The sequence below is a fragment of the Puma concolor genome, chromosome B2 (genome assembly GCF_028749965.1).
Source record: "Puma concolor isolate L17-30 chromosome B2, mPumCon1.1.hap2, whole genome shotgun sequence".
NCBI classification, from domain to species: domain Eukaryota; kingdom Metazoa; phylum Chordata; class Mammalia; order Carnivora; family Felidae; genus Puma; species Puma concolor.
Window position 1 is genome coordinate 67,441,521 of NC_141671.1, and position 8,845 is coordinate 67,450,365.

At 42.2% G+C, this 8,845-nt stretch overlaps 1 pseudogene; it reads left to right on the forward strand.

Annotated features, from left to right (window-relative positions):
* Positions 1–2,057: 2,057 nt before the first annotated feature.
* On the forward strand, positions 2,058–2,667 carry LOC112862511 (cancer-related nucleoside-triphosphatase pseudogene; annotated as a pseudogene).
* The last annotated feature ends 6,178 nt before the right edge of the window (positions 2,668–8,845 follow it).

The window sequence follows — 8,845 nt, forward strand, 5'->3', positions numbered from 1 at the left end:
ATAAAAACCAGGTGTGCAATGTGACCATTTGACCATGTATGAATCCCTGTATATACTATACAACATCAAAAGTCCTTAAGTTTCATAATAATGTAATCAGGAAAAATTATTGTTTTTCCCCATTTCTCTTAGTGGTAACATGGTACTCCAGATTCAGCCTACAGAATTGAGGAAGCTTCTGGCTGGGTTTAAAAATATCTCTTGCAGTAGGTACTTAGGGCCCACCCAGGCAGCCCTGTAGGAAGTAGCCAGGGTCAGCCACTAGCCCAAAGGCACAGGGTGAGTAAATTGGAGGTTCCAGGAAAGCTCCTCTGGCTCTAGGTCATGTCACAAGACCGTAGGAGAGAGAGGCCTGGCTTTACCTCAGGGCCTCAGCAATGGGCTACAATTTGCAAGGGTAAGGCCTTGAAGACCTTCCCAGGCAGAAATGTGGAAAGTTTGTTTATAAACTTACATATCTTTCAGCTTGGTCACAATCATATACACTCTTAGGAATTCAAATTTGAGGTAGACTGGGGCAGCATTCAGGTGCTTTGGAACCTCAGACATCTGTGGATCTCAAAGACTGGCCCCCTGCCACAGGGGGTGTTCTTTCTGCTCTGCCATGTGGTCTTTGTCAGTGACCTCAGGGTTCTGCCCCCACTGACTCTAGGAGTGGTAGGGCTCCATTTACAGGTGCAAGCCCACCCTCTCTCTCAGACTCCCCTCACTTCCCCTCCCCCCTCACCCTCCTCTGCCTCACTCCTGGGAGTACCTGAGAGATGCAGAGAAAGCAGCTTCCTGCCAGACCTGCCTGGGCCCCTTTTTATAGTCCATATTCACCTGCTATAGCCTTGGGACTTCAGGTTTCTTGTTTCTCTCCTTAAATGATACAGGCTTTGCTTGATAAGTGTTTTTGTCATTCTATTGTCTTTGTCATGTATTGACCTGGTCTATTTTTTTTTTAACTTTTATTTATTTTGAGAGAGAACAAGTGAAAGAGGGGGAGGGATGGAGAGAGGGAGAAAGAGAATCCCAAGCAGGCTCTACACTGGTATTGCAGAGCCCAGTTCAGGGCTTGAACCCATGAACCGTGAGATCATGACCTGAGTTGAAACGAAGAGTCGGATGCTCAACTGAGAGCCACCCAGGTGCCCCAACCTGGTCTATGAATAGTTCACAACTTCTCTATCGCATTTACATGGTAGCTGTTTTCTTAGAACATTTAATCCATTATTATTGTGAGGCACCATTGGACCATCTCTCTGTTTTGTTCTTTTGCATGTGATCATCATTGTTGCTCATTCTTCCTATTCTTGGTATACTTTTTCACATTCCTTTGGCCTAGTCACAGTTTACTAAATCCACCCTTCTCTATATAGAGAAAATGTGCATACTTATATTTGATAGCCATTATCTATACTTAATCGAAGAAATAATACCCAGATATTTATCCTCCTACAATAATTACAGATTAAACATATCCATTTATGTTTCTTATTTATGAATTACAATTATCTTTAAATTTGTACATTAACTTACCACTTAGGTCATGACTAAGAGTGAGGGACTGTAAGGACCAAAAACTTTTCCCTTACCTTCTAGTTTCTTTCTAGTCACTAAAGTGACATAAGACAGATTAACAGGAGAAAAACGAATTTCATATGTATGAAATCCCCAAAGACATGAAACCCAAAGACAGGCAGTGGAAGCTTATATGCCATCTTGAGCTAAGGAGAAAGGGGTAGGGGTCTCAAGCGTCAAACGGGAGGAAGATGAGGTGCCTAAGTGGCTCAGTCAGTTGAGCATCCGACTTCAGCTCAGGTCATGATCTCACAGTTTGGGAGTTCAAGCCCCGCATCAGGCTCTGTGCTGACAGCCTATTTCTCAGGTTTAATGTCTTTTTTTTTTTAATCTCTTTACTGGACTGTAATGTGGCTTTAAATGTAAAATTAGATATGTCTGCCATTCTCCCTGGAACCTCCAGCTTGGAGACATTTTTCTTTTTCCTAAAGTATGTCCTTTAAAAGTTCCATTCAGGGACCCTGACCACAGCCCTGACCCCGACCCACCTAGGTATGGCCCTGCACGTATTCCTCACGGGGCCCCCAGGAGTTGGAAAAACAGCGTTGGTCCAGAAACCCAGTAAGATTTTAAAATCCTCTGGTGTGCCTGTCAATGGATTTACGCAAAAGTCAGACAGGGAGGAAATAGGATTCAACGTTGTCACATCATCCTGCAGATGATCCTAGACCTGAAGTTTGGTCTAGAATTGGGTCAGAGCCTCTGCCTGGAAAACGCCAGTGCGGAGCTCGGCAGTACGTGGTGTATCTGACTCCTTCGGAGCAGTCGCCACTTCGGTCTTGAGGAACGCGGGTCCCAGCAGAGGCCCAGGGCAGAGGGTGTGTGTCATGGATGAGACTGGGAAAGTAGAGCTGCTCAGTCAGCCTTTTGTCCAGGCTGTTCGTCAGACGTTGTCCACCCCAGGAGTGTGTAGTTCTGGGCACAATCCCACAACTAAAGGAAAGCCGCTAGCCTTTGTGGAAGAGCTGAGAAACAGGTACGATGTTCGGGTGTTCAGCGTCACCAAGGAAAACAGAAACCACCTTTCACCAGATACTGTGACGTGTGTGCAGAGTGGCAGGAAGTGAAGACGGTTTGCGGCCCTGCCTTGTGCACTTGAAGAGATGTGCGGGTTCACACGTAACCTCATCAGTGCCCCGCCAGTCAAAGATGTAGGTGTTGGGGCTTAGGAAGCCTTGTGGGCTTTTCCAGAGAAAGCCTGACAGCTGTCCTCCATAAAATGTTTAAAAGATCACTTGGCCTTAATACTCGATTGACGCTCCAAGATTAACACTCTACTGTGACTTATTTATGCTGAGGGGTTTGTTTATTTCCTCTTGCAGTTGTGCATATGATTTTGGTAAGTTATGAAATGAGAAATGGCTTTCAGAGTATTAGATGGAACTCACTGCCATTGAAGTTTATAAATGTGTTCTGGGGAAGGAAGAGAAGAGTGGTCCCCACCTAATTCGTCTTGCATGTCATGAAAATTAAATACCTCCAGGTGCAGCTGCAGCTTAAAGGGATACCAGTTAGTTGGTTTTTAAAAATAGTTCAGAAAAAAAGCCGGTTTAGGTCCTCCCCACCCATCTCATTGTGTATTTGTTTGCTTATTGCTTAATAAAAATAAATGTGGTGGTTGTAAATAAATAAATATTCCATTCATGAGGGTAAACTCTTACTTTCCTCCCAGAAAAGACCTTCATTCCACCTGTGTTCTTAAAAGGAGAGTTTTGCTAGATAAACAGTCTTCAGTTGACTATTATTCTCTCTCAGCCCTTTAAAGTTCTTACAGGGTCTGGCTGCCATTGCTAATTAAGATTTCTGCCTGGTCTAGGATCACCTGGGTGACTCAGTCAGTTAAGCCTTCAACTCTTGGTTTCGGCTCAGGTCATGATCTTGAATTTCACAGGTTGGAGCCCACATGGGACTCTGCACTGAGAGTGCAGAGCCTGCTTTGGATTCTCTCTCTCCCTCTCTCTCTCTGTGCCACGCATCCCCTCACCCCCTCACGCTCTCTCGCTCTCAAAATCAACAAATTTATACAAAAAGAAAAAGATTTCTGCCTCATCTAATTGTTTTTCTCCTGAAAAGGCTTTATTATGCACAGAGGCGGGAAAGGACTCAGGATTCAGTCCTTGGCAGCCGCTTTCCTCATGGCAGCCAGGACAGTACTCAGCTCCCCTCTCTTCCTCTTGGCAGATGTGTGTCTCCACCTTTTTCTTGAACCTCTGGGCCTGCTTCCCCTTAGCTCCATGGTGAGCCAATTGTATGTAGCAAAGCTGCACACCTCCCAGATCGTGTCCCAAGTACTTGATGTGTTTGGTGAGGCCCGCAAGGCAGTGGTAGCTGTCCTCAGCTAGCTTCATGTTTCAGTCACTGTGTCCCTTATTGAGGGTCACAGCAGCCATGGGGTAGCGCAGAGCCCCATGCTTCCTGGAAAGGTGGTCTAATTTTTTTTAATACCTGTGGTGCTTGTCAATATTTACCCCTCTTCATACTAGATTTTATCAGTATCTTCTTTATTTCTTGGTAAGGCTTGCAAGAATTCTTCCTACTAATTTTTTTTAAATAAACTTAATTTTTTAGAATAGCTTTAGATTTACAGAAAAATCTTGAAAATAATACAAAGAATACCCATTTACCCCACACCCAGTTTCCCCTATTAACATCTTATATTAATATGATACATTTATTGTAATTGTTGAAAACAAGACAACAGGCCCAAAATGGAGTTGCTTATGCTAAGCACCACATCACGAAACCCATCAAACTGAAACTAAATTTAATTACACTTTCAGCTCTCCCAGAAATGGAGTCTTAAATCAATTAGTCAGGAATCGCCTGGTCAGCACTAGTTAAATAATGATAGACACCTGTCATCCCCTAAAGGATTAATTTTGTAATAACCAACTTGTTTTTTGCCTAGTATAACTTCCTTGTTCCTCTTCCCTTTTGCCTATAAAAGTCTTTCATTTTGTACAGCTCCTTAGAGCTCCTTTTTATCTGCTAGATTGGATACTGCCTTATTCGAATCAATTTTTACTTAAATAACTATTAAAATTTTAATACGCTTTTTATTTTTTAACACAATTGATGAACCAATATTGATATACTATTATTAACTGAAGTCCATACCTCATTCTGATCACCTTAGTTTTTTATCTAATGTCCTTTATCTGTTCCAGGATCCCACATTACATTTAGTTATCATCTCACCTTAGGCTCCTCTTGGCTGTTAAAGCTTTTCATACTTTCCTTGCTTTAATTACCTTGACAATTTTGAGGAGTACTGGTCAGCTATCTTATTAGATGCCCCTTTATTGTAATTTGTCTGATTTTTTTTCTCAAAATTAGATTGGAGTTACGGGTTTGGGGGAAGACCACAGAGGTAGCCTCCCATTTCATCACATTATATCAAAAGTACATACTATGAAATGACTTCACTTTTGACGTTGACCTTGATCATCTAGCTGAGGTAGTCTTTGACAGGCTTCTCCACCAGAAAATCACACACACACCACTTCCCCTACTGTACCCTTGTAAAGAAGTCACCATGTGCAGTTCACAGCTAAAGACAAAGGAGGGGCCCCTGGTGGCTCAGTCAGTTGACTGTCCAACTCTTGATTTCGGCTCAGGTTATGATCTCACGGTTGTGGGTTCAAGCCCCACATCAGGATCTGCACTGACAGCACTGTCTCCCTCTCTCTCTGCCCCTCCCCTGCTCACTCTCCCTCTCTCTCTCTTTCCCTCTCTCTCAAAACAAATAAATAAACATTAAAAAAAAAAAAAAACAGAGCAAGAAGTTAGGCTCGACTTCCTCAAGGGCATAGTATCTATATAAACTATTTGGAATTCTGCATACATTTGTCTATTCTTCCTCATTTATTTATTCAATCATTTATTTGCATCAGTATGGATTCACATCTTACTATCTTTTTTAAAAATCAGCTTTTGGGGGCACCTGGGTGGCTCAGTCAGTTAAGCGGCCAACTTCGGCTCAGGTCATGATCTCGCAGTCCGTGAGTTCAAGCCCTGCGTCGGGCTCTGTGCTGACAGCTCAGAGCCTGGAGCCTGTTTCAGATTCTGTGTCTCCCTCTCTCTGACCCTCCCCCGTTCATGCTCTCTCTCTGTCTCAAAAATAAATGTTAAAAAAAAAAAAATTATAAACCAGCTTTTGGTTTTGTTATTCCTATTTTGTTTGTGTTTCATACTCCTTTGGTTTCTGCCTTAACCTTTTTTTTTTTTTTTTGCTTTGTTTCCTTAAGATTATTTTTTCTCATTTTTAGAGTTGAATGTTTACCTCATTTGTTTTCATTCTTTCTGATAGTACCTTCTTACTGCAGTACAAGGAGGGATCCGCAACTTTTCCCCCCACCCCACTTCCATCCACTCAAGGATCCCTCTCTAGAGCTTTGGAATCACTGCCCGATGGCAGCAGCCTCTTCTGCCAGGCTTAGATATCAGACTTTAGGTCTGCTCTTTGCTGCCCTTTGTCTTGGGATACCAGCCTCCTCCACCACTGGAAACCTTCCTATCAAAGACTGCCTATGAAGGAACTGCAGCTGCATTGTAAATATCCCACTCTGTAAATTTCCACAGGTTCATTTTGCCATAGAAAGACAACTGGTTACTTGTTATACGTCTTCTTTTAAAGTCTTAGCAAGAATCCACAAGCCCTGACAAAGGCTGTACATTGACCCTAATAGTTTGGCCTCCATGCCCATTTGTGTGCTTATTACAATTGCTTCCTATTATTACTCTATCATTATTTTTTAAAGAATTATGACATTTCCAAATTTGGTCAATTCCTAGTTCCCAGACCTGATCCCAAAGTTAGCCACAAGATGGAATGCAATCTTAATTATATTCCTGTCTAGTTGTTTAAAGGTAATGAAAGGCCATTTGCCTCAGAGATTTTAGGCTGCTTCCAAAGTAGGCCAATCTTTTTTTTAATTTCCTGTTAATAACCATACGTAGAGAAAGGGCAAAGAGAAAAACTATTAAGCTCATCTATCTATATGATTCAACAAAACCTTCTACTCAAGAAGGCAAGATTTACAACCCATTTAAGTAGCCAGGGAGAGTTCTGTACCTATCCCAGACTTATCCTGCAGCCAGATAATACCAGAAAGATCCTGTTCCTTGCTTATTTAGTTTAGTTTTGCCTTTTGCTTTGCTGTGGTTTGTTTGTTTTAAGCAGTGAAGGAAAAACTTGGGAACGCTGACAGAAATATATCAAAGGAGATATCCAAAATAGTCCCTTATATCATTTACATAAGATGATATTGGTAATAATTAGATATTACCCACATTAACTTCTTACTCTCTGGTCTTGAGTATTTCTTTCCTTGAACTATGTAAAAATTCAGAACTATGAAGAACTATGAACTTCTTCCTTCATTTATAGCTGAAACCACAGTGTCACTCACAAAATCAACTTTTCATTTATCAGTTAAGGTACCAAGAGTTCTGCCTCATCTATTCTCTAAAGAAATATTACAAAGATTTGCATGCAGACCTTTTCATGACAAAAAACAGTATATAAATATTTTGAAGAACTATATGGTGCTTTCACCTTCCCACTTTCCTCCTCCTGCTTGATAAAACTTGTCAAATCTCTCATGACATAAATCTTGCTTTCCTAGGTTCAATCAATGGCATTTTATCAAACCTGTCTTTGTCTATGATGAAGGAAAATACTTCAGACAGTGTGCTGAACTCTGAATTGTGTCAACCCAATCATCCATCAAGAAAGAACCCAAGGCACCTGGGTGGCACAGTTTGTTAAGCATCCAACTATTGATTTTGGTTCAGGTCATGATCTCACAGTTGGTGAGTTTGAGCCCCACATCGGGCTCTGTGCTGATGGCTCGGGGCCTACTTGGGATTCTGTCGGTCCTTCTCTCTGTGCCCCGCCCACCCTCCCCTTGTTTTTTATTTTATTTCTCTCTCTCTCTCTCGAAATAAACTTTTTTTTTTTAAAGAAAGAACCCAAGCTAAAGAGTTTGAAGCAGAAATCCCTCAGCTGTCAGAAATATGGGCCCTGCCTCCACTGAAGAGAGATGCCTCACTAAGAAATGTCTTCCCAAGACATCCCACTATAACTACAAAGGGTCCTCTTTGTTCTGCAGAGGCCTGGATAGCTGGCTGATGCCATCATTTAGCCGGCATAAGCCCAACTTCTCTCTCTGCTGAGTCCTGCTTCCTTCCCCACCCCTCCACAGGTGTTGATCCCAAGAGTGCTCCCTAATGAACATCCTACACAATGCTACCATCTCAAAATCTCCTTCCTAGGAAAGTTAACTTGCGTTCATTACATCACAAGTGGTGGGGTACCTGGGTAGCTCAGTTGGTTAAGCATCTAACTCTCAATTTTGGTTCAGGTCATGATCTCATGCTTCGTAGGTTTGAACCCCACATTGGGCTCTGTGCTGATAGTGTGGAGCCTGCTTGGGATCCTCTCTCTCCCTCTCTTTGCCCCTCCTCTGCTTGTGCTTTCTCTCTCTCAAAACAAATAAACTTAAAAAAAAAAAAAAAGTGGTAAAAGAAAGGGGGTGGGCAATAGGACGGGGTTTGGGAGCTAGATCACTACTGCTTGACTAGTAATGATCCAACCATCATTAGTGGTTAGTGGAGCACAGATAGCCTCTGGCATAAGGCCATGATCCAATTGTTAGAGTTTCATCACTACTCAATTTGAATAGTGTACAATATCAAGGAAATATGATGACAGTAGAATTAGGTGGCTACTAAGCTTAATTAATGCTCTAATCTAAAATAGTGATTCTCTGGGGGACCTGGGTGGTTCAGTCGGTTAGGCGTCTGACTCTTGATTGTGGCTCAGGTCATGACCTCACAGTTGGTGAGACTGAGTCCTACATCAGACTCTGCACTGACAGCACAGAACCTGCTTAGGATTCTCTGTCTCCCTCCCTCTGTGCCCCTCCCCTGCACACGTGCACACACATGCACACACATTCTCTCTCTTAAAATAAATAAACTTTACAAAATAAAATAAAATAGTAATTCTCAACTTATTGGTTTTTTTTAATTTATTTATTTTGAGAGAGAGAGTGTGTGGTGGTAGGGACAGAGAGAAGGAGAGCAAGAATCCAAAGCAGGCTCCATGCTGTCAGCACAAAGCCCAGAGCAGGGCTCTATCTCATGAAATATGAACTCATGACCTAAGCCAAAATCAACAGTTGGGCACTAAACCAACTGAGCCACCCAGGTACCCCATAATTCTGAACTTTAGAATGCATTAGAATCACCTAAAGGGCTTGTGAAATGACAGATTGCT